This window comes from Rhipicephalus microplus, chromosome 1 (assembly GCF_043290135.1).
Source record: "Rhipicephalus microplus isolate Deutch F79 chromosome 1, USDA_Rmic, whole genome shotgun sequence".
NCBI classification, from domain to species: domain Eukaryota; kingdom Metazoa; phylum Arthropoda; class Arachnida; order Ixodida; family Ixodidae; genus Rhipicephalus; species Rhipicephalus microplus.
In genome coordinates, this window is record NC_134700.1 from 38,012,062 (window position 1) to 38,038,161 (window position 26,100).

Here is a 26,100-nt window from a genome sequence, read left to right on the forward strand (position 1 = left end):
TTGCGTTGTTTTTGTCAAGCTTTCGTGCCACGCTTATCTGGTGTGGTGTGCAAGCTTCATCAAAACACTTGAAAGCACTGACATCCGCAGTAAGTCTTGGAGCACTCGCACGACGAGCACACGCACACCCGAAGGCAGGTAATCCTCTGGCTTATGCATGAAACACAACACATCACGGCACTGGTGGGCGCTCCGCTTGACACTACGCCTGCCTGTCCCGGCGCCACAGTAGCCGTCGTCAAACCGTTTTAAGACAGCTCCGTAGTGATAGCGCACCGTCACTGTTGAAAGAACGCGGCGGTGGCAGCCTAATTGATCGAGAAACGCCGTCAAATCCAGACGGGCTCCGCCATGGACGCGATGTTGGCGCAGAAACTTCACTCGAAGAACCAGTCAAGGTAGCTCAATCGCTTGCTTGACAATCTCGAGGAAACGCTCGAGATTTCCTCAAGTGAATGAAGCGTTTAGCGTTTCAAGTGAAGGGTGGTTTGTGAATTAGAAAACGCCACTCAACTAGCGTTTCGGGTGAAGGGTCGAGTCGTGGAGCGTTTGTGAACACGGGAGTTACCCCCGTATTCATCTGCCATTCACAACTTCTGTTTGTTCATTTAATAATAGATAAATATCATCGTGTTTGTCTTTTCATGAAGAGACAGGACTGCAAAAACCACTTCTCCAGTTCTACAGGAAAGCAGTTCTACAAAAATCAAACTTGTTTTATACAAAGCAGCACCACTCCCTTTCCACGGAACTGAGATGACGTGGTTATAACGGGTAGACGTGCTAATGATGCAGCAATAGCGGATATTTTATTTACAGGGTTCTTACCAGATGTATCCGTGATAACTGCTATACTCTTGAGCATTTCTCAACGCTTTGTGGCACTGATCTTCAATAAACCAGCAGAGTAAAGTACGCTGCTTCTTGACGACACTTTTTCCAAGGTTGAGAGAACCCACAAGGTCGTTTTTAAAACAGAACAGCGCCAAAAGTCAGACGCGGCTTCAGTTTTATGTTTACCAAAGAATAAAACATCTCCTATAGCTTGACGACATATTGAGCGCTAAGAGACAGGGACAGGAGAGAGTGGACACCACAAAGCTCCCTTTACCAACACGCCCAAAAAATGGCATCTCCTATAGATTATGTCGTGCCGAGGCTTTGGAATGCACCACAGACACCACGGTCCTTTTCAACAGGTATTCTCAGCAATTTTATTCTGCAAATAAAAGCCAAAACATAAGTGCGAAGGTCATTCGTGCACTAACGAATGTGCTTCTGAGCGTGCAGACGAAGAAGACGGGAAAACATTTCAAGACATTGCTGCTGTGTGAACTTGGAGACTAAAGCTGCACAGATTTAAAGGTTACGTCTATTAAAATCTGTCAAATTAGGCTCATCAACAAATGCAGGGCAAATAGAACAACGAAAAAAAAACAATAACTGATTACTCAGGCATCTCTGTAAGTTTAAAATGTTAAAATTGACACACACACACACAGACACACACCAGTCCCTGTTAACCGACTATATATGCCGCTAATTCAAGAAAACAACAACATTAAAATGCATTTTCGCCAATCGGTAAAAAAGGCACACGATCGCTTTTTTTTAACTTGCGCAGCAAACTAATTCGAACGCTCAGCCACGAGTATAACATGCCTAGTTTTTAACGCTACCTAGCTATAACCTTGAATAGCAGTTGCGAGCATTGTCTTCCAAATTTCCTATTATACGCAGAGGAACAACTACGAAAGTGCCACGAAGAAATTCGCAATAAAAGAAAAAAATATACAGTGCACAGGCCCCTGAAAGTAGGAACTGTGCACGTACTCCCGTAGCGAGAACAAATTTACATACGAGTAATCCTTGTACACAATGCAGTGGTGAATTCTAAAAGCACGCCAATGTAGCGTGATATATAGTAAAAATTACTGACTCCACCACGTTATCCATTCGGTAGCTACATTAGTGATGAGAAGGCTCTCAGCAAAGCGAAAGTAAACGAAGCAACAAACCATCTGTCGTGCTTTCTGTCTTCACTCACGTACTTCATTAGTCATCACGGCGAAAGTAGGGTCTAAACCTACACACACGCAGACAATACAGTAAATATAAACTGCAAATAATAGACGCAGTCGGTACGAAATAAACTAAGCACGTGGAAACGTTCAGCAGCAGACGAAACACCATCAGCTGTTCGTTCAGCTGCCCTGTGCGACTGTTGCCAGACTTGAAGCGGGGGTTTCGCTAACTCTACCGGCACAAGGCTTAGAGAAACCACGCTACGAAAATTCATGTATTTTGCTGTAATGTCAATTCAAGAATTTAATAATTAAGGAAAGCGTTCAGTTATTGTACAGAAATATATATTTCTTGACCACAATTACGAATGCTCTCGTTATCAGGCGCTTTTTTCCGGCCAATGCAGTTCACTCAAGCGAAGGGAGCATTTCCAAGGCCTCCCTAGGCGAATGAAGTGTGGAGGAGCCTTCGTGAAACGCAGTGGCTCCTTGAGTGGAGAAGCACGCTCCGCCGTGACTTCGTCAAGTCGAAGGGAGCCCTTGAGTGAAGGAGCGTTTTTGAATATGGGCCTTAGAGTGGAAGCACTGCAAAAAGAACAGTGAACTTAGAAACAAGCGTGGGCACAAAGAGAATACACATGTCGCTTCATTCGTTTTCCGCCTCTGCTTCGGTTTTTTGTTTGAGACTTCCTTTTAGCCAAAATCCTCAAGCTCACCTGGGACGCATAAAATGAGCAATGACAGATACCAGCTGCCTGTGAAAATTTTGGGAAGTTGTTCGCTTAGTGGTCATTCACCACATTTTTGAAAAGCATGAGTATGAGTTCAAGTGAGTAATAACGTGAGTGTTACAGCGTATATGCATTTACGTCAGCAAAATTTAGGTGCAGTTGAAACTGAAGAGCTGAAAGATGTGTACACACTAAAAGAAAACCAGACTTGACATAATGATGTCAAGTCTGGTGAGCCCCCCCCCCCCCCCTCCAAAAATTTCCCATGGTATATAGCGCACAAAGTAATGGTCGCCCAAACTTCCCTGCCCAGCCCCCAGGTCTAATCAAGGTGAAATATTCTACGAAAAAAAATTCTACCAACGCTCCTGCCATCCGCGATCTCAACTCACAGGGTTCCTTGCATATAGATTACGTTTGTATAAAATGGGTCTATAGCCACTGTCACTTCCTCTTGATGTTATTTTCATCTACAGGCGAGAATGTGGTAAGCTTCGAAAGCAGATTCGTTTTTGAAAAACTGCCGTGAAATACCACACAACACATTACACTGCAAAAGAAAAAACCCTGCACAGAGGCAGTTTCACTGAAACATGAAATTGCTGTTTAGATGATGGTGCGCAAGACCTCGCAGCACGCTCAAGGGCGTAAATTGACACGGCTGGCTGATCGCTATTTCTTTAACCGCGATTTACCCCTTTGTAGAAGCTCTAAAACTGAACAATCATTCAAACTTTTCACCCATGTGGGGCTAGATGGCGATCGAATGTGCAACGTGTGACCACTGTAGACATTTTACGCAATAAATATTAGAAGCGTGCGACGGAGAAAAGTTACAGCTCTGAATGAGGCAAGCGCGTGCGTATTCATCACATTTGCCAGCAATATTCACAGTAAGGTTGCGGTTGTAGGAATGCGGTGTTGCTTCCCACGAAGCGGAAAATCCGTTTGCGCTGCGCTTCGTAAGGTGATGTGTGCTATACATTGAATTTTAGCATGCTTGTGATGTCAACCGCGGCCCGTCTTTAAATACAAACCTACAATAAAGGAAGTTGCGGTGTTGCGCGCATTTCTTACAGCGAAGATAAGTTTGCTCACCGCTAATACCCACTTGATGCTTCAATTCGACACGGAATAGGTCGTGACCTTTTCACAGGCGGCGCACTGTGGCCGTTTCATTTAGGGTGGCCATAGCAGACAACGCCGGTAATCAGGCGTTGTGAGAAGCGTAACTCTTATCCGGGGCACTTATTTAGCACTTGGTGCAGTCAGGGAAGAAGCTGCAGTAATATTTTACTGATTTAGTTGAGTGAAGTACAACAACAACAACAACAACAATAATAATAATAATAATAATAATAATAATAATATTAATAATAATAATAATAATAATAATAATAATAATAATAATAGAAGACGCGAAAGTGGCTGCGAGCTGCGCACGAGAAGGCAGCGGAGCAATCCAACCACGTACGTCACAGGGATGCCTCCGCATGGTGGCGCTACGGTATGTCCTCGCACCCGTTAGGAAAAAAAGTGGCGTACAGAAGTGGTACAACATTTCATTGCTGCCTGTGCAAGCAAATTGTTACGAGAATACCGACTCGGAAGAGTAGACACCGATATATTTTCAGCCGGTTAGGCGAGCAGCACCAGCCACACAGATTAGCTCGCACCTGTCTGTCCGCTGTCGTCCTCCTCTTCATCGTGTGGATCGCTGCGCCATTCGTACGTAGCATGACCCTCGGCAACGTAAGCACCATCCCCGAGCTTTATAGGTCGTCCTCAGAAGCAGAGTTGCACATCTTGAGCCGTGACACGTGAACAAGATCGCTCCACTGAACTGATGACGACGGAGAGATTGGTCCAATCTCATAAATACCAGGTGTTACCTGCCGCAATACACGGTAAGGTCGTGTGTAACGCCACAAAAGTTTTTCAGATAGGCTCAGTCGGTGATGAGGAGACCAGAGTAAGACAAGGGTACCCGGAGCGAAAGGTGCGTCGCTATGAAAAACACCGGAGCTACGTTGTTGCTTGCTGGACGCTCTAGAGCGTTTGGTGATTCCTAGTAATATGTTCGCTACTCAATAGTAGGTGGCTGTTCCGGACACGTCGAGTAATCGAGTGAGGGCTACAAGCTGATCGGTGACTCAGGCTGGCGGAAGCGTTTTGCGTGCTGCTTCGCTTACACCAGCCAGTGCTCAAAAGCTGCCTGATCATGGATAGTTCTGCAGAAAGGTTCACAGTTTCACAATAGAACTGCAGGGGGTACTCCAACAAGAGTGCTCCGTTACAGTGCTATTCTAGATCACTAAACCACAGATACTTGCACAACAGGAAACCCCAGTTTCTGCCACATCTATTCAAGGTTATCAAGCCGTTTCTGGTCAGCCTGGTGGTCGGAGAGTATGCCCGTTAGTAGATAAGCAATATACGCATCTGTCTCATAACCTGAAGCTGACGCGTGGCCATGTCAAATACGTCATGTTGAGAGTTCTGCTGAACACGAGATACCACAATCAGCGGAGAAACAACGCAATTATACTCAATATTTACAGCAATCTCAGGTACCCGTCAGCAGTTTCAGACGATACTCAGAAAGTCAGTTGATCTAGTCGGCACCTATCACCTTGCCGTCGTTGGGAGCTTCGACGCCCCTTGTGAACTACGGGGCTAAGTCTACGGCACGAGCAAGGGCCGAAGACTGAGGAATAACGCCAACGAAATGGACCTCACACTCGTCATGGACCAGGTGCTCCCGACCAGAATTGGCAACTCAATGACATGAGACAATTCCCCCAATCTGGCGTATTATTTTTTTTTATTCATTTCTTTATTCAGCAATACTCTAGACCACCATGTGGTTCATGCAGGAGGGGCTATACAATGATTACAAAATAATTTTAAAAAAACATCACGAACACAGCGAACAAGCAAAAATAAGAGAAATAAGAAAAAGGAAACGCAAAAGAAACATTGATTACAATGACGGCACAAAATACAAGTTTTCCAGTTCGCGTACAACGTCATTGGCATCAACAACAGTGGAGGGTGAAGCATTACATTCGGACATAATTCTAGGAAAAAAGCTGTATTGATACAATTTTGTTCTTGTGAAAATTGGGGCAAGTGACCTACTGTGGGTGTGTCTAGTTTTGCTAGTTGAGTGTGGACGTACACAATCAGGAATAATTACAATTGTATTTTCGGTGAGACACTTGTGAAAAAAAATCAACCTACTGACCTTTCTAAGTGATTCTAACGATGAGATGTTATGTTGCTTCATTAGTAAGAAAGGCGAGTCGGTCTTCCTATACTTAATAAATATAAAGCGCACTGCTTTTCTTTGGACACGTTCTAGTTCTTTCACATCACTTTTGTTGTAGGGGTCCCATACAACTGAAGCATATTCTAATTTAGTTCTGGTGAAGGTATTGTATGGTAGAAGCTTAACTCTAGGAAGTGCGGTTTTCAGTTTCTTTTTGAGAAACCAAAACTTCTGCATTGCAGAGGTACAAGTAGCCGATATATGTGTTGACCAGGTGAGTTGGTAATTGATATTTACACCCATATACCTACATTTGTCTACTTCCTGTATATCACGCTGGTTTATAGAGTAAATGAACGTGCTAGGAATTTTCTTTCTTGTAATACGCAGAAGTACACTTTTTTCTGTGTTTAACCGCATGTCCCATCGAATGCACCAGTCTCAAAAGCCTGTAGGTTTTGTTGTAGCAGTACATGATTGTTTGGAGCACTAATGTCTTTGAAAACAACGCAGTCATCCGCGAACAGTCGAATGCAAACGCTATTTGTAATTCAGTCTGCCAAGTCATTAATGTAAACTAGAAACAACCACGGTCCCAAAACACTTCCCTGAGGCACTCGAGAAGTCACATACAACAGTTCTGAGGAGTGATCCGAAACTTGTATGAACTGCCGCCTGTCTCGAAGATAGGCGCCAGTTCATTTACCAAGATTTGACGGAACACCCAAATATTCCAGCTTCCGTAATAACTTCTCATGAGGCACTTTATCAAATGCCTTCAAAAAACCTAAAAACAAGGCATCCACCTGTCCAGCCATATCAAGGGTATGCGAAAAATCGTGTACTGTGGTTACAAGCAGTGTAACTGTACACATGTTCTTTCTAAAACGATGTTGATAGGATGATAGTGCATTGCGTTTTTCAAGAGAATAGATAAGGTACTTTGAAATGACGTGCTTCAGCAGCTTACAACATGTGCTTGTAATAGATACGGGCTGATAGTTATTCACAGACAAACGATCACCTGTTTTGTGAATCGGAGTGATGCGCGCTAAACGCCAGTCGTCCGGAATTTCTCCTTTGGCTATTGATAAACTGAAGAAATCTGTCAGAAAATGAGACACCTGCTCTGCGTATCGTATCCATGTAGGGAAGCATTAGGAATACCATCCAGCCCTGACGGCTTTTTTTGGATTAACATTAGGAAGCATAGATACGACGCCTTCATGCGACACTGCTAAATTGTCAGCTAAACATGAATCTCTGAGGTGCATAACTATTGCATCTCGAAAAAAACACTGTGGAAGTAATGATTAAAATGATCTGATATCTGTCGAGCATCAGTAGCTATTTTTTCACCATTTTTTATTTTAGAAACATCCTGTCTTCCTTCCTTTAAAAATCGCCAGAACTTTTGGCTGTCGCATTTATTAAACTGAGAAAGACAATTATTAAAATAAGCACTTCGAGACTCTCTTGATTTCAATAATAGGTTTTATTTCAGTTCAAGATAAATAGCGCATGACACCTTGTTTTGCTTGTGGAGCCGTTTAATTTTACGTTTTGTATGATTAATATCCGTAGTTATCTAAGGGTTTACACGTCGCTTCTAAAGGACTTTGGTTGGCGTAAATTTTGTAACGCAAACATTTATCGCATCCCGGAACCTCTTTCATGATGTCTCAATGTTGTCAACTGCAAAGTCAAGATGTATGTCTTGGTAATCACTCACTGAAACGTCATCGGCGTTTTGAAAGTCCCGAACGAATGAAGAAGTTTTCGCTAGCTTCGGCCTATTACTTGTTAACTGCCAACAAAAATAGATTAGATCATGATCTGAAATTCCTGGCTCCACTGATGTTGAAGCACCGTTAAATATCTCTGTTATGAATAATATATCTAGAATGGATTTAACATGTGTGAAGTGACGAACTATCTGTTCTAAATTTAAACAAAACATCAAATCCCTTACAACGTCAATTGTTGTGGAACAATCATGTTTTGTTGTCCCCAGTTAATTTCAGCAAAGTTAAAATCACTTGTCAAAATCACATTTATATCACGTAGGCTAAGTAATTATTCGTGCAGTTTCGTCAAGTACACATTATTTGAGTCGGGTGGGCGGTATACCGCACAAAGGAAGAAATGAATTCCACAAAAACACACGTTTAGCAGCAAACTTTTGTGGTTAGCAATTTGACCTCCAACAGGGATATCGACAGAATGTTTTGTAAGAACAGCCACGCTTCCTCCTCGAGAACCCATGTCTCGCCGATACAAGCTGTACCCTGGTGGTATAATTTCATCATCGCGTATATTGCCATGAAGCCAAGCTTCAGTGACCACGCAGATATGCGGGTCGTATATGAGTAACAGGGATTCAAGTGCGTCCGTTTTATTCAAAACACTTCTAGCATTTAGCAAAATGAGGTGGAGCAGCTGTGGCTTCAAATGCTAGCTCTAGGACAATGGAGCATTTTGGTTTGGTATTGCTTTGCGTGTTAGAGTAGCATCGTCCCACGCGTACAACTCATCATCGATGCGCAATTTATTATTTACCAAGCTTATTCTTTTGCCTTCACCTTTATCATATTTACCGCTAGCCCAAAGAAGCTTACGTTTATGAAGTGTGCCCACGCAGTAATCATTCTGTAAGTACACGTTCGTACCACTCACCTTTAGTGCGTTACGCTGCACTGCTTCTTTTTCCCTGCAGTCTTGAAAGTACAAAATAATGGGTCTGTTTGCCTGAGGTTTACCAAGCCTAGGAATGCGACCAACAGAAGTGCAGTTCACGCCGAGCTTTTCTGCAAAAAATTCCTTGATTACTTTTTCACGCAAGATTGACTCGGACTCATTCGTTACGCTTGGTATGCCAAATACTATCAAGTTAGATCTTCTGCTTCGATTTTCTAAGTCGACTAGTTTAACGTAGGCTGACTGTTGAGTCACCTGAATTTTGAAATTAGCTGACCGTAAATCGCCAGCCGGGGTTGTCGTCTGATACGATGGTTCTACTTTTTCTTCTACTTTGGTCAGGCAAGCTTCGAAACTTGATATTCTATTTTCTGTTCTCTGAAGACGGCTCTTCAAGTCAGTAATATCAGCCCTTATAGCCTGTTGATCATACATAAGCTTCTTAAACTTTTCTTCGACAGATGGCCCGGGAGTTTCCTCAACATCGCCACAGAGCAACAATCTACAAGAACAAAAACACTGATACGCTATAGTAATGCAGGTTTGAAAAACGTTGACGGAGCAGAGTGAAATAGCATCGCAATGAATTTTCGCAGCGACCATTACGTACTCGAGACCCGCTTCGAAATCAACCGAAGTAAACTTAAGAGTTCACCGTCACGGATTGGGGTCGTTTTCATGAGCTCCGTTGTAACGGTATCTCACCCACCCCCGAAGACTTGGCTGCCGGATGCGAACGAATGAAGAACGACGCGGAGTTCCACAAATAAAATTTCCACCGATATGGAAGTAGACATGAGGGAAGCAGGCTAGCTGATCTGATTGAAGCCAACCAGGCGCTTCTACTACGATGGAAGGCACAGAGATTCAACTGAAGTTTAAGGACAAGAATCTCGGAGCTCAACAACACTATCGAAGATTCCTGGTGAACCCTCTGCAAGCAGCAATGGGACAAGGTCCGCGACTCAATCGATGGCCAGATGCGCAATGGCAAGTCCTGGGGCTTGCTCAAGCATTTAATCAACGAGGGCAACACAAGGTCGAATCAGAGACTTACTTAAGTCAGAGCCCTCCACGAAGCAACCAGGTCGTGTTCGGGAGATGAGCTGGCTACCAAGCTTATTAAGAAGTACCTGCCCAATGAAGCACAGAGACGAGGAGGTCTGGTTTTCCAAATACGTCGGCCCGGCCCTGTCAGAATCGGACGAATACTTCACCATGGTGGAAGTCAGGCAAGCCAAGTGGCAAGCCGGAAGTCAGGCAAGTCAAGAAAGCAGAACGCGGTGGAGCTCTCCAGTCTGCTGCGCTGTTAAAGTAGGAGCAATCATCGACATAATCACACTGTCGGGGCAATGGGCTGAGCGGGGGTGGGCAGAGGGGTCGAGAGGAGCGACCACGGTGTAAACATCCACTGCGCCATCTTTTAAGGTGGGAAGCAGTGCCAAAGCGATACCGTGCGGCACATATGAGGTGTCCGACTGGAATTCACAACTGGGAGGCACGCGGAGTTCCCTGTGGCTAACAGGATGGTGTGCGGTAACGTAATACTGTGGCTCGTAAGCACATCAGCGATTGGAGTGAGCACATAGTTGCCGTCGGGAACTGGTGGATTTGATTCGAACTGGGCCTAGGTCAGTATTTGAGGTAGAAAACAAGCATATCTGGCAGTAGGTAGGTAGGTATACAAGCAAATTTATTGATTCACGAAGAAATCATTTCAGGGGGCGGAGGCAGGGGAAGTGGAGGCAGGATGACGAAGGGCCCTCCGGCCACTCCAGGTGGCCGGACACTGCTGTGCTTCGGAGACCCTTCTGGCCAAGCTTACTGTCCAGAGCTGTAACCCCGGTTGCGAGCTGCGCAGAGCAGCCTCCCATCGCTCCTGGTGTTTGGACCCTTGCCACGTAGGCTTGGATTTGTTTGCACAATTCAGAAATATGTGCTGGAAGTCAGCTCTGGTGCTAGGACATAAGTTGCAATGAGGCGAGGTTTCGCTATGTGTAAAATGAAAGAGGAGAAAAGGAGTAGTCACTGTGACCGTTTGAAGTCTGCGCCACAAAGCCTGGTCACTTCTGGGAAGACATTTACGCGGTGGGGGATAAGTTAAACGGGACTTTTGGTAATATAGCGTGATATCGTGATAGCTGAGGAGTCAATCTCTGGCACCTGGAAGTGAAGGCAGGTCGCTGTGAGCCCGGTTGGTAAGTGCTCGGGCTTGGGTGTGAGCGGCCATGTTCCCTGGGTGTCCACAGTGCGCTGGGATCCAGAGGAGGGTGATGAGGGGATCAGGCGGAGGAGATGTTTCAAGAATTTTACCAGCCGGAGAATGAATTCAGAAAGCGGCCAAATTACAAATTATAGTTTTTAAATCGGAAAAAATATACTCAGCGGAGGAGTGAACAATAGCTAAAGCAAATTCCACCTCCTCTGCTCCCAGAGATTCTGTCGAATTCGGAAGGGACGCACTAGTGACCAGTTCTTGAAATCCGTCTACAACGGCTACCGCGAAAGCTCGATGATCTACATATTCGGCCGCGTCTAGTTAGACTGCGGGAGAATGAGGAGGGAAGCGCTTCTGAAGGTACTTGGCTCGAGCTGCCCGTCGCACTCAAATATGTTCTGGGTGAGTATTTTGGGGAGTGGCGGGATTAATAGGTTGCTGCTAACAGTGGCGAGAACTGCGTGCGTGGCGGCAGTGTGACCCGGAACGTTGATTCTAAGTTAGCGCAGCAGTACGTGTCCTGTTTCTGTGAGTGATAGTCTTTGATATTGGCTGAAAAAATGCGCCTCTACAAGCTCTCCCAGAGTGTTGTGCACCCCAAGTTGAAGTAATTTATTCGTGATTGTTGGTTTAGGGAGATGGAGCGCAGTTTTAGAGGCAGTACGAATGGGTCTCTTAAGTTGCTCGGTGTCCGTGGGTGAGAGATAGAGGTAGGGGATGGAATAGGTGATTCTGCATAGGCAAAAGGCCTGAATGAGGCAGCGTGTGTCATGTTCTTTCATGCCGCGATGACGATTAGATATGCGCCTATTGAGGGAAGCGTTAATATGAACTGAAGTGCGAATTAACTTTATGGTGTCTGCATTAGAACCATTGTCGGAAATATTAAGGCCTAAAATTTTCAATTTATTGACCCTGTGATAGGGGTGTCATCAAGCATGACTTGAATGGGGCGTGTATCTTGTTTTTTAAAGTCAATTACTGGGAGTTGTGATTTAGCCGCTGAGCAGGTGAGCGCAATACTGTTGGCGTGTTTAACAACAATGTCAGTGACCAACTGAAGCTTCGATTCTATTTTGCCATGGTTGCCAACATTGACCCAATGGTGACGTCATCCGCGTACAAGGAGTGATTGCTAGAAGAAACTTGGGAAAGTTCCCACGCTAGCGGTATGAGAGTAACGTTAAAAGGAACGGGGACAAAACCGACCCCTGGGGCGTTTCCTTGCTACCCAGCGTGAAGGAATTAGTTTTGAAAGTGGTGGTGGACGAACCTGTTGCTGAGAAAGGCAGCGACGTACCTTCGTGTGCGACAGCCTACGTTTAGTTCGCTAAGAGATTCTAAAATTGAGGAGTGAGGAGCATTATTGGAAGCCTTAGTCAGGTGCAATGCAAGGATGGCTCTGGTGATTTGTGAAAAAGTAGAATTTAGTCCATCCTCCTCAAGCTGCAGAATGGCATATCCAGAGTGGAGAGTCCCACTCGGAAGCCGTACATGGTGGAGGGAAACAGTTTTTCTTGTTACATGTAGCGATTAAAACGATTCAGAATTGCATGCTCCATCAGTTTTCCTGTACATGAGGTAAGAAAGATCAGTCTCAAACTATTAGGGCCTAATGGCTTATCATGTTTGGGTATAAAAGTCACCTTAGCTGATTTCCATTCCTGGGGCAGCATGCCCTGCTCCCATTGTTGATTCATGTAATTGGTAAGACTGGCCACTGACTTGGAGTCTAAATTTCGAAGTGTCTTGTTAGTCATTCCATCTAGTCCTGGAGCGGATGTGGTGCAAAGTTTGCTTAGTGCAGCCCAAACTTCCCCCTCTGCAATCGGTGCATCCAAGTCTGGATTGGAAGCTCCATTGCGGGTAGGTAACGATTCTCGCCTTGGGCCAGGGAAATACATAGTTTTAAGAGCAGTTTCAAAGTCTTGTCCTTATTTTCTACCTCAAACAAGAGTTTCGTAATTCGCTTATTACTTTCAGATCACGAGGAGCATGGGTCTAGCATATGGTGAAGCAGGACCAAGAGTTCTTCTTATGTAGAGTGCCGTCGAGTCGGTTACAAATCTGGTTCCATTGCTGCGATGAAAGTTCGGCCGCGTGTTCAGTTACAAGCTGCAGTGTTTGTGCCATTTTGCATTTTAGTTTGCGATTATATATTTGCTTGAGCCATCGTTTCTCCAAGCTGTGATAGGCCTCCCATAGGTGGAGTAGCTTGCTGTCTACTGGATCGGGGATATTTGCTGCTGGGGTTACTTTTCGCGGAGAAATACATCCTATTTAGGCTGAGACGCCCAGTCTTAGTAGCCTCAAATTTAGTTTTTAGGGTTCCAGTCTCAGATTTCGCAAAAGTTGTCCCAGTCAACAATAGGTTTTAAATGAAACTTTGCACGACAATTGGCATGGGACAGTGTAACTGTCGGGATGTAATGATTACTGCCGTGGTTGACCCTAATATGTGTTCAGTTAGCTTGTCATACGTTTTTAATGAAAGTAATGTCTGGGGTGGTATCTCTGCTCACACTGTTGCCAATTCGTGTTGGTAGCATTCAGACAGTGACGAGAGTGCACCTGTTTCGCTGAATGTATTGGAAAAGACTGGTGCCCTTCCGAGTGTTTCTTCTGTAACCCCAATTTACCTGCGGGGCATTAAAGTCACCCGTTACAACTATGTGAGCAGAGTTTGCTATTCTAATGGCCCCATCGAGTGCTTCAAAAATAGCAGTGATGCCATCTCTAGTATGAGAATAAATAATCAAAATAAAATATGTGCCTTGTCCTGTACGACGCGGGAGAAGTTCAAGAAGGAGGCAGTCAATGTAAATATCGGAGATATCATCCGCTATATATGAGATACTCCTGTGTATATATGTGGTAGACCATGGGGAGCTATGATGTGAATATAAAGCTTAATAGCCGAAAAGTTAGCGAGCTGTTAACGGCTCCTTTACGAAGATGGCATCAGGGGCCCATCTAGACCGCTGTATCTAAAGTGAGAGGTTGCCTCTCTTGTGTCTTAATCCATGGCAATTTCATTGCTATATGCAGAGTGAAGAGGGTGAGGATGAGGCAAGGGTACAGGAAGGTGTTATGGCTGCGAAGGCGCTGGAGATGATTGAGACTGTGGGAGGGATTCGAGCCGAGCAACTAACATGTCTAGAATACTCTCTATCTTAGTGAAGCGTTCAGCAATTTGCTTAAAGCCTAAATCAACCTCTGTTTGAGTTCCCGGTGTTCTTTCCGAATTTTTTGACTGGAGCATTTAAACTCATCCGCCGATGACTAGGGCTCCCCTATCCTCTCCTTTTTTGCTGGCTGTGGGGAGGAATCTATAATTTCGGTCCCTGACTCGGCTGCCATATCAGGCTCTATGATAGAGGGGGAGATTAATAGAGGTGGAGAAGGCGCAGGTGGGACAGCTGTAAGTGTACTTAAACGTTCCAGCACCACAGCCAACTGTTGTTTTAACTCTTGATTCTCTCACATTAGACGTTCGATAGTCTCCTGAGTTTTAAAATTTTCCTTAACATCAGAGAGCATACAAGAGGAGCAGAAGGTTTGCTTTGCCCAGCTGACCTTTTCGGGTTTGGTGCCCAAGTCGCGGCTTTGTGACGCACTTCGTCCAGGGTTTTTACTTTTGCTGCTACTGTTTCATCCAGGACTCTTGATTCGGTTGCTACGGTTTCATTCAGGACTCTTGCTTCTGCTGCTACGATTTCTATCGTCGATGCTTGAAAAAAATCCTTCTCGAGCTGGAACTGTGGCTGCTCCTCCTGGTGCTATTGTTGCGGCCTTTGTCGTGGCCGAAAGAGACGGCTGAAGCCACGCTGAGAGCGTTGCTTGCATGCCCTGTCGCCTGTCTTTTGAGCGTCCCCACAGATGACGCACTGTGGAGTGCAGGGATAGTCCTCCGGGTGTTTCTGTTCGCAGCTTGAACAAGTGAGGCGATTTGGCAAAAGACATACATCTCGTCGGTGGCCGACTTGTCTGCAGTTTAGGCATGCTTCCACCTTCGGTCAAAAGTTGAAAACGGCGTAGAACATGCCAAACAATTTGACTAACAGAGGAAGCTCCTCTGTCATTAAGTAAAAGAGCACTGTGCGTGAGGTACGCCCCATGTCCTCCCTTGCTTGGACTGGTAGAAGGGGACTCGCCCGACGTAGTTCTTGAAGCAAGTCCTGGGGTGGTTCACCGTTCCAAGTGCGGAAGATGATCTCTGCCCTTGCCCCGTGCGGGGGAGCCATGTAGGCATGAAGTTCCAGTTTTTTACCACGTAGCATAAGTTCTCGTATTTCGCATAGTTGACAACTCGGTCGGCGCAAGAAGTGGACACTGTGAAAACATTCTTGGCCAGATTGGGGCACACAAGATCTTCGTCCGCCACCACAGAGTGCAGTCCGATGTTGGCGACTACAGCCGCTCGTAACTCTCCATCGTTTCACTGGGCCAAATCTACGCACGCACTCGGACGAAAGACGATCTTGAAGTCATTGACTGGCAACCATGGCAGTCGTTTTAAGCGAGGACGCGCCACAGCTGTGTCGTCGAGCTTCGATAAAACGCCGGGTGCTGATTCTGTTTTGCGTGCTGGCGTTTCGTCAGCTGACGCCGCTTTACTTAACTGCGTTCCTTCAGTTTCTTTTTTGACTGCTGTCGAGGTAGCGTTGTCGGGCATTCAGAACTACACTTTATTTTTCTGGGTTGAATTCTGTGACAGGTACAACAGTGCCACTCACCTTGTATGCCATTGCGTTGCCGAATGAACTTGTGCACGCGCGTCGAAGCACGAGCCCGACGCCGGTGCCGGTGGCGTTAAGGCTAACAATGCGGCGTTCTCCCACTCAGCAAGAGTCGAAGTTTACAAAGCTCCTCAAGAACGAAGAGATTTGAGGCACGCACCAGCAGCGTCAGTAACTTGCTGAAGTTCAAGGGAAACCACTGTAGGCACCAAAGAAGCAGTCTTGGTTCAAGAAAAACTTCGTAGAATACGGTGCCCATGCGAGGCACACCAGCCTTGCCTGGCCCCCTACCGGAAGTTCTATCCGGCAGTGCAGTGACGACTAGGTCGTTGTTCAGCGAAGTCTGTGATGGGTAATTGAAGATTGAGCTTCCTGGCCTAGCAGTCAATGAGGGCAGAATGTGCCGAGAGAAAATCGATGGCTAGGATAACGTCGTGCGGGAACTTTTCGAGGATTGCGAACAGAACAATTGTGTGGTGATCAGCGATGCTTAAATGAGCGGCGCACATTCCAACGACAGATGCAGTTGCGCCGTCGGCAACACGTATACTAACTGGGTCGTCACAGGCGTGAAGACGTTTTTGAGCTTACGGCGAAAATAAGTGGTCATGACAGAGAACTGAGCTTAAGTGTCCGCCATAGCAGTCACAGGCAACATTACAGGATTTGACTATATCGATATAATCACTGGGTGTGTGCTACAGACAATGAAAGTACGTAGTTTGACCATCACCTGCATCAGCATTTTTTCTCGTCCTAATAGTTCTTTCTCCCCCTCCACCCATAAACTTCCCTATAGTCACGGCCGGCACATGTTTACTGATACATTCTATTTGCAGGAGGTACTTGTCAATTTTTTTCATTGCTGTGAATACCTCAAATCTAAAACAAATATTTCAACTAAAAATGAATAGAGGGTCAGGGCTTGTGCTTCCGAAACAGAAAAAAAGCCCATTTATTAGAGGCCAAGCAGAAAAAAAGCGAATAGCAGATTTGCCTTTAAGGAGCCGACAAGAGTATATATGTAGTCTTCCAAGGCCAGTGTTGCTTTTTCGTCGTGCGACCAAGAGTTCTGTTAGTAGTTGCCTTCAGATATTATGGGAGCGCGCGGACAAAATCTACCTGCCATACGAGGTGAGTGCCAGCCATTGCACTCATATTTATGACAAAAACGCGAAAGCTTCACTCAAGAGTAAGTATACACGAAGTCCTGGACGAGTCTGTTTGCGTTTATTTCGGCCTAACTGTGCGCCAGCAGGGCACACAAAGGAATAAGTGTGTTAAACAAGAGCAGGGCATTCATTCTTCGACGCCGCCTATCTCTCACTGTATTGTTTATGTCTCGCTGTGCCACACAGCATGACCAAGATCAGCGTTCAAATGAGCATCTGGCTTCGACTAAGAACTACAACTTATAGCGCGCTGAAGGCTATAAAAAAATTGGCAGCATATTCACGGAGTGAATGATGGAGAGTGGGGCGAAGCATTTGTCCGTCCATTCGTTCTTCCTACCGTCCGTCCATGCGTCCGTCTGTGTGACCATCCATGCGTCCATCCGCCCGTCCGTGCGTGTGTCGGTTCATGCGTCCGTCCCGGCGTTCGTCCATGCATCTGCTCTTGCATCCGTTCATGCGTCCATCCATGCTCCTGTATGTGTGTCCGTTCGTCTATCTAATCAACCCTCTAAGTACCACCATCTCGCATTTTTTCATCATATATTCCCCATATAGAAGCCCCGCCATCCAGCGAACATTCCAAGGACTAAACGAGAAGTAGCACACGCACACTTTCTTACGGCTTGCGCTTTGGGTCTACTTCCCACCTTCACCCACCTCAAGTTCATGGTATATACTAGTTCACTGTATTCATGGCACTGCGGCCCAACGCTCGCTAAACCTTTTTAAAACCAAGAAGGTTACGCCAAGCGAGTATAATCTGGCAACCTTTTCCTGTCAGATAGTGCTCAATGTACATGCCAATGGCTGCTAATGGGAAATGAGAGACACGAGAATTCGGCTTTTACTTTCCTACGGCTTGCGCTTCGTATCTGCTTCCCGCCTTTAACAACGTCGAGTTCAATCATGGTATATACTAGTTCATTGTACTCATGGCACTGCGGCTGTACGCTCGCTAAACCTTTTTAAAACGAAGGCGGTTACACCAAGCGAGTATAACGTAGCAGCCCTTTCTTGTCAGACAGTGCCTATTGTACATGCCAATGGCTCCTAAGGGAGATCGCAGCGAGCGCGTTATCTGAAAGCCGAATGCTCCTGTCTCTCATTCCCCATTATCAGCCACTGGCATGTACATTGAGCACTAATTTTTATAGTTCAACAACGCACAGAAGAAATCTCTCACCGGAATCACCTTGAAGGTCAAAATGTTATACTTGTTACATACTACAACGGCTACGAGGGACGAACGGGGGCCGCTGCATACTTTTGAGATATCTTTTGAGAATACTTTTGAGATATACGTTGAGATATCTTTTTAGGGGCTTCGCCCCTAAAAAGATATCTCAACGCGCTCAATAAGTGCTGCGCTTCATGACGAACGACTTACGATGTCGGCCGAAGCAGCGATCCCAAAATGAGCTCTTAGCATGCTGCACCAGTCATCCCCCTTCCCTGAGATCTTTAAAATTGTGATTTTTTTTGTCGCAGTAACGTATCATACAATGAAAACTGTCTTCTGTACCGACTGATCTGCTAGCCGCCAAACTGACAGTACCCCTGAGTAGCGGAGCATTTCTTCTGCGATAAAAAAAGCTTCCTTGCCGGTAATGGCTTTTGTAGCTTGTCATCGCCGCATTCACGCTTAGCAGAAACAAAAATAGTACTGCTAAAGCACTGAAATTGCACGGAGAGGTGCTTTCTTCAACGGAGCGGTGCAAATATGCGCACGTGCCACTACTCACCTGCGTGATGCGTTGAACCAAAAGCCGGCGTATCCCACAGTTCCCTGCGATTGCCTATTTTGCCGGTCACCTATGCGTCCAGCGTAACGGGGTGCTAAGAAATCTTGAAAAAGCAACGTGGCGATATAGCATTTCTTTTGTTTTCTCGTAATACGCAAATGACCGCTACGTGGGAATTCGAAACGTAGCTTTTGAGACGTAGTTTTTTTTGTGACGAAGGATCAATTGCAATATCTAATTCAGCAAGCGAGGTGATGACCCATGGCTGCTGACTGAATTATAATTTATTATCAAAGAAGTTGATCGTCACGAAAGTCAATCAGTCACTTATAACTAACCACGAACTTAAAAAGCCCGATCTTGCAATGAAATGTCCACTATTTATTCTTCGCTCTATTTCCTTTTGAACATTTAAAAACCATAGGACATTGTTGTTTGTAGGTTGTTTCTTGGTGTAACTGAAATTGTTAACTTACCGAATCACAGAGGAGGTCAAGTGGTCGCTATAAGATATCTTAGACACGGTCTCACACTAGCTTATGATGTCGACCTGCCTAGTAAGCAAAGTGCCGCGTCGGCGTGGCCAATTAAGGAGGATTTTTAGGGCTCATACAACCCTAAATTTTTCAGTTTCTCTTCAGTATACACACACGCAAACATACAAACGTACGTGCGAGCACACATAAAGTATGATTGAACTGCTCCATCTTTTGAAAAACATTTCCGCCTATGCTGCTGAAGGGCTGCGTGCCACGCTATGATGTTTTACTGCAACTGAGAAGGTTCTTCAAGCATGTACCCTCGGTGCCTGAATGTTCTGTACTCATACATATAGGAAACCATCTAGAGATGATCAAAGCTTTGTTTTTGCCGGCTATGCGCTTGTTCTTCCTCCTAACGAGATCATGAGTTCTGTCGTGTCGCTCTCAATTAAACTGAAAGCAAAATAACATTAGCATCTGGCCCTAACTGGCTCGGCAAGAATAATTCAGTGACATTGTACAGGATACGGCAGTAGGCAAGGATGACAGCATCACGTGCTGCTCAAGCGCAAGTTTTCATACTACTACTACTACTACTACTACTACTACTACTACTACTACTACTAATAATAATAATAATAATAATAATAATAATAATAATAATAATAATAATAATAATAATAATAATAATGTCTAAAATTTCACGTCCGAAAATCAAGATATATATGAGCATGAAAGACGCCGTAGTGGAAAGCTCCAGAAATTTTGATTATCTTGATGGTGTTCTTTAACGTGCACTCACATCGCAGTGCACGGTCGTCTAGGATATCGCCTTCGTTGAAATACGACCGCCGCGGCCTGGATCTAACGCGCGACCGTCGTGTCAGCAGCCTAGCACCGTGGCAACTTTTTCACTGAGGCCAACGCTCAAGCACAAAGCACGCACCAAAATAATACACACTGCGCCAGAGAGAATTGACTTTCGCACCAGGACACTGCTCAATCAAAAAGAAGGACATGCGGAACGAAGACAAGTGTACACATGACGAGCGTCAGCCAACAACTGCATGTCACCTGTTACTTTCTTTAGCAGCGTGCTCATTTCGCAAACACGGCTGCTGCAGTGAGCGAAGTGAACTTCGCGTGCCCTGTATTTTCAATGCCAACTTTGAGGTGACCCTGCAAGACGTTCAAACTGCCCCCATCAGGATATGGGCGACCATGGCCTGTACGCTATAAGTAGGAGGCGCGCGCGCCACGAAGGGAGGGGGGCAACGGCCTTTAAAGCATGCCCGTCATACCACCTAGCTATAATGGTAACGACAACACAGCAAAGTGCCATCACACTCTAAGTACCACGAATGACAGATCGTACATCTAAATAGGTCATCGTTTGTTTGCTGAAAAACGTACGCTTTGTAACCGAGTTGTTTAGCGCCAAACGCTGCGGAGCGAGGCGTCACAGGTTTCATTCCCGGTGACGGAACGTTTTCCTTGAGCACCAGCTTGCTCGCCTATGAACGTAGATGTTACAAAGTGCGTAAATACGTTAGTGAAGTCTTGACGGACCCCAGCATGAAGCAGTTTAATGCAAAAAAATCCCCGCAAATCCGCGAGGTGAGCGAAGATGAGTGAGCAAACCTCCTGAGGTAATCTTGTGTAGTAGACTTACCCCCGTATTCAGAAACGCTCTTCGACTCGAATTCCATCCTTCACTTGACTGAGTTGAGCACTGCGCCAATGCTCGACTGAAATTGACGCTGCACTTCTCAAGAATCGCTGCAGAATACTGTCGATATGCACTGACTTGGTCTGCCGAGAGATGGCACTCCCATGGACTTTTTTAGGTCGAGGAGAGCCCTTGAGTGAAGGAGCGTTTGTGAATACGGGGGTCAGAATCCTTCATAAATTTTGCCCACTCGATCATCATGTAAACATGGGGTAATACAGTACACACACATCAAACTATTACATTCACCGCCGTATAAGGTAGATGGATGCGGCTTCAAAGGACCCATTGTTATGACCACTTTATGGTCAGTGAAGTGAAGTGTCAGTGGTTTTTTAAAACGATTACATAATGAAATTGGTAAAGACAAGATCGATCCAGGTTCCCGCAGCGTTATTCAGTTGTATAAGTTGCGAAACTCCCGATAGGGCTCATGTATTGAAATCCAGACTCGTTATTGCCTCGATCCCTCACACCTGTCGGGAGTAAGTAAAGTCCCTGGTTATTTTTAGGAAAGTACCGCCATTCTTTTAACCGAGCCGCCACGCCACGCGTACTTTTCTCCCGCCTCTCGCCTTTCGGGCCGCGGTGAGCATCGCGCGTATTATCAGCGTGGCATAGCATTCTTGATAGGAAAGTGGCATGATCCGGGATATAGGGCCGGCGCCCGCACAGTGACTGTTCGGGAGAGGAGGGTTGGGCACTTTGGAGAGGATGTGAAGGAGAGCATCGCTACTTTTTCTATAATAAGGGCTTTTAGGAGTGAGCAGATTGCTGCGCCAACTGTTTATCGGCACGCCCATTTTTAAATACATTATTGGAGTTTTGTGTTGCCGCTCCCAGGTGGCGTGATTGTCAGCTACCTAACTCTCGAAAAATTGGGCCGACTGCGCGTCCAGATTTTGGAAAACAGTTTCGCAACTCTTATCATTGATTAACACTCGGCTCCCCTGGTCATGGTTGACTGTAGATAATCAAATGATATGCATCGCAGAGTACATCTAGATGCTATATGTTGAATGAGCCAGTTATGCTCCATAATGTCTCCGTTTAAATCTCCTGCCAGTAGGAATGGTGCGTCTTTCAATTTGGTTTCATAGTGCGCTGAAAAAGTACGATCTAGATGTACCTCAAGACGTTTTCTTTGGGGATATTCCGATTCAGGTAAATAAGGATCAGGGCAATTCCATTAGGGAGTTAGGCAAGCTCATCGTTTTGTGACTCTGACCACTAAGCGGTAAGTTGAGATCTACTTCTGTCTCTGGAAGTTTGAAGCCAATGCCAAAACTACCCACCAGACGTTCTGCTTTTCCCGTGCAAAGCATTGGAACAATACTGCAAAAGATTGGCTCTTTGGGCTGGTCGATAATGGCCTTCCTTAGTGTGCAGGGAACGCTTTTAGGAAGAAGACACATAGGACAGAGCGCTATCTATCTTTTTCCTAAAACCGTTCCCTGCACACAAAGATGTGTATTTCTTTAAAAAAATAACACTGGGCGAATTCATTGACCCAGAGTTTCATGTTTCGGTGAAGCAGAAGACGTCTGCTTTCGTCAGCATGGGACCTCTCTCGGGGATAGCAAGTGTTGAGCAAGACCAGGGTTAACTGAGTCAAGAGGTGAACGTCTTCTCGAAAGGTTCGAAGTCTGCGTCAGCGTCAGCAATCTGTGTTGCTAGAGACGCTGAAACTCATTGAACGCACCCTTGTCATCTTCACTGTTTTTGTGGTAGAAGCAGTGATCTCCCTAAACGTTGGTAAGGAATTGGTTATTTACACTGGTGCAATGGCTGAAAGCAACGTACAATATTTTCTGTGGTTGCGTTTTGTTGTACTCGTAGACGACGGACAAATAGGTGTCCCTTTGTTATTTATGCATGTTTATCACACTAGCTTGAACCAACGAAAACTTCCTTCATTTGCAAGCAGCGGCCATCCAAGGTTACGGTGGTTACCCGAGCTTCGATGGTGATTCATTTAGCGGTAATGTCATGGCCACTCTGTCCCGATCATTCACCATTCGTTTAAAGTGAAGGCAAGTGAGCTTTCCCGTCGCTGCCAAGTCATGAAACTGCAACCAATGTCGTTTCGGGAACTCGCCGTCGTCAAGTTGTCCCTCACCCAATTTCAGAGCGCTCAGTACCCCGCTAACCGGCCCGTGAATGACATCGATGTTTATGGTGATCATGTACGAATGGTAAGGGTCGATGAAAACCTCTCTGGGAAGGTTGGGGAATTTCTTGTGGGACAATCACTCAACCTTGTCTCTCGCCTTCAGCATCTCAAGTTCTGCTGCTCACGTATGTGTCTTGAGCTTTTAACCGAATAATTTCTGATCCTGCTTGCTGCTGCGTGGCAACGCACGTCTTAAACTTGTTGACTTTGTCGTTCGAGTAGAAGATTCATATTACAAAAGGTGCACGAAATAACGCTTCTTCCGACAAGACAAACCTGCTCTCCAGTAGTCTTACCTGTCCATCCGTCTCCAATCTTGATGACCAGAGCAGAGAAGCTGCCTCACTGGCTCTGACAGGCAGCAATCGACGCAAATCACCGCACATCATCAAGTCGCAGCCTCCACAAGGTTTGTCGAGCCCTTGAGTAACCTCTCTGAGATGTTCATCGACTGCGTTGAGGTTAGCAGACGACAGCATGATCACTTCATCAACGACGGAAAATTTTACACCGCGGAAGTTACTCGTGACGTTTTGAGCTCACTGTAACTTAACCCTACGTCACTAGTCTTGCAAAAAACCCAGCACTCGGAGTGCACAGTGCTTCCTCTTACTGCAATCTTTCCGCTGCTCACGCAAATGACGACGCAACGGTGGCGTCGTTGCAGCGGTTGTGAACGTCTGTAGGGAGAGGCAGAACAACGTGAAGTATATTGCCACTTTAAAGGCCGTACTAAAAGTGTTGTCTCATTCCCCGAAAAAAAAATAGTTGGCGGCTGCCTAACGCCAACAAACCCGGTGGTTTTGTGGCCTCAAGAGAAGAGGAGTTCAACAGTAAGGCAGGACAATTGATTGCCGCGAAATCCGTGAGGATGAAGCCTACTGCTTCAAGAATCAAGAGCCAAGCTGCGAAGCTGCGCAATGATCTGGAGTCGACTAAGCTTGCTAGTTCAATAACTAGCTGTACAACAAAAAAGCTTTTGATTTTCTTCTGTGCAAAAGCTACTAACTAAACTGTGCTGTTTTGAACAATCATCACCAAAAAGGGAACCTGTCGGTTCCCAATCAGCCGATTGCTGTAAAAACATTTGTGTGCGCTACGTATCGAATATCCTTTTGCAACAAACAACTCTGGGGACATCGATATTTTTTTAAGGTCAATGTTTATACGAGCTTTTCTGTGGGTATGAAGTAGTTGTTTTATTTAGTGTCTCATCAATAATAGTTCGTGGCAGTCAGACAGTGCATTCAGTAAAATGGCGAGATAAACTTTCAAAATTCTACTGCACTGAGGGTCGACAGTGACATGTCTCTTTTATATATTATTTACGAGTAACCTTTATCTCCTTTAACGACGACTTCTACATTAAGCAGCAGGGCATACGTACTGGATCATGTGTTGCCCTGGTGCTATGTAACATATTGCCACTTGGTATGCAATCACTCGAGTGCTACCCATCAGCTGCGTCACTGACGTTGCCGACTTCCTGTCCTACTACATCATTCTCCAGCATAGCACTCCGTCTCATCTGCTCACAGACCATGGCCGCAGCTTTCTATTTAGTGTGGTTGGTTATCTACTTCGTTCTTATGCTACCAATCACAACTTCACTACATCTTACCACCCTCAGACTAACTGCCTTACGGGGCGCTTCAACCACACAATAAGAGGCATGCTTCAAATTTTATGTACGTATCAAGCGAACACACTGATTGGGACATAGCTCTGGCGTTTGTTACCATCGCCTGCAACTCGGCGCGTCCTGTGACCGGCGGCCTCACACCAGTTCGTATACTTTTCGGGCGTCATCGCTAACTACCCTTCGATATTATGCTTACGTCTGTCCAATCATCCTCCACTTCGTACGCTCAAAAGGCCGTCACCCATGCCCTTTTGGCACGCGCGGTAGCCTGCGCTTGGTAATAGTCGTCTCAGGAAGCACAAAATTCTTTTTACGACCACCGACATAGAGATGCTGTTTTTTCCATGGGCTCACTTGTTCTCCTTCGGCTCTCATCTCGACATGGTGTCCTCTGCGAGAAACTACTTTCGCACTGCATCGGGCTCTACCGAGTCCTTCGTCACAACACACCTCGGTCCTATGAGATTTCCACGGCAACAAACTCACCGGCTGCTACACCCAGAACGGAAGTCAAACACGCTTCTTCGCTTAAGCCCTACAACGCTGAGTCGCCCATTTACCAGGCATCGATACGGTGTCTTACCGGCAGGGGTTATCTTAGGTGTATGTCACTCCAGCACAAGGACACCCAGAAGCAGGAAGACGACAACGTGGTTGTTGTGGGTTGCACTCTCGAGCTACCATGCCGACCTGCAGTACAGTGCGCTCTGCATGGCGCTAGCTAGGCCAACTGTCAGCGAATAAACCTTCTCCGCAGAAATATTTTTAGCTGCCATGGACCACTCCCCGAGTTGAAAAATTCCTAAACAAGGGGTTTTTACAGTGGCCTATATCAGCTTCTTGGCGACTGGGGCGGCAAGGTGCCCTCCCTCAAATACATTTTACATATATATATATATATATATATATATATATATATATATATATATATATATATATATATATATATATATATATATTGTTTGGGTTTGGGTTTATTTCCAACACAAAAAATTGGGGGTTTCAACAGCTTGAAGGGACCTGAGGGACCGTACAGGCAGCAGCGAATAAAAAGTATAACTAACACGACATGATACAACTTATACAACTTGACAAGAAGATATAATAGCATCGGTACATAGCAAAGTAAATATATAGAGGTACAACAAAAATGCACAGATTCAGCGAAATGAATCTAACAGAGAAATGCATCAGAAATTAAAATGCACCCATATAACTAGGATAACTGCACATACCGAAAATGCATACGTTCACACGACGCAGACACAGCAGGAGTTCGATATAGAAGAGCTCACTTTAATTAAAAAGAAAGGCGCTCGTGAAGAGGACCGGGCAAGAGCTTCGTCTTCCTTTCTGGCTGCGCGAGCTCTCCTCTGCAGGTTGAATGCGGCATTTGCCTCCCTCCAGGAAGAGCATCGACCCGATGCTCGGCTATAGAATAGACGGTGTATGTAGTTGACGTAGTACGCACTGGCTC

At 45.6% G+C, this 26,100-nt stretch overlaps 1 protein-coding gene across 4 annotated transcripts in view; it reads left to right on the top strand.

Moving 5' to 3' along the window:
- LOC119177786 (octopamine receptor beta-2R) overlaps positions 1-26,100 on the top strand; it is a 412,984-nt gene that overhangs the window by 86,127 nt on the left and 300,757 nt on the right. The gene's annotated exons all lie outside the window — the stretch shown is intronic.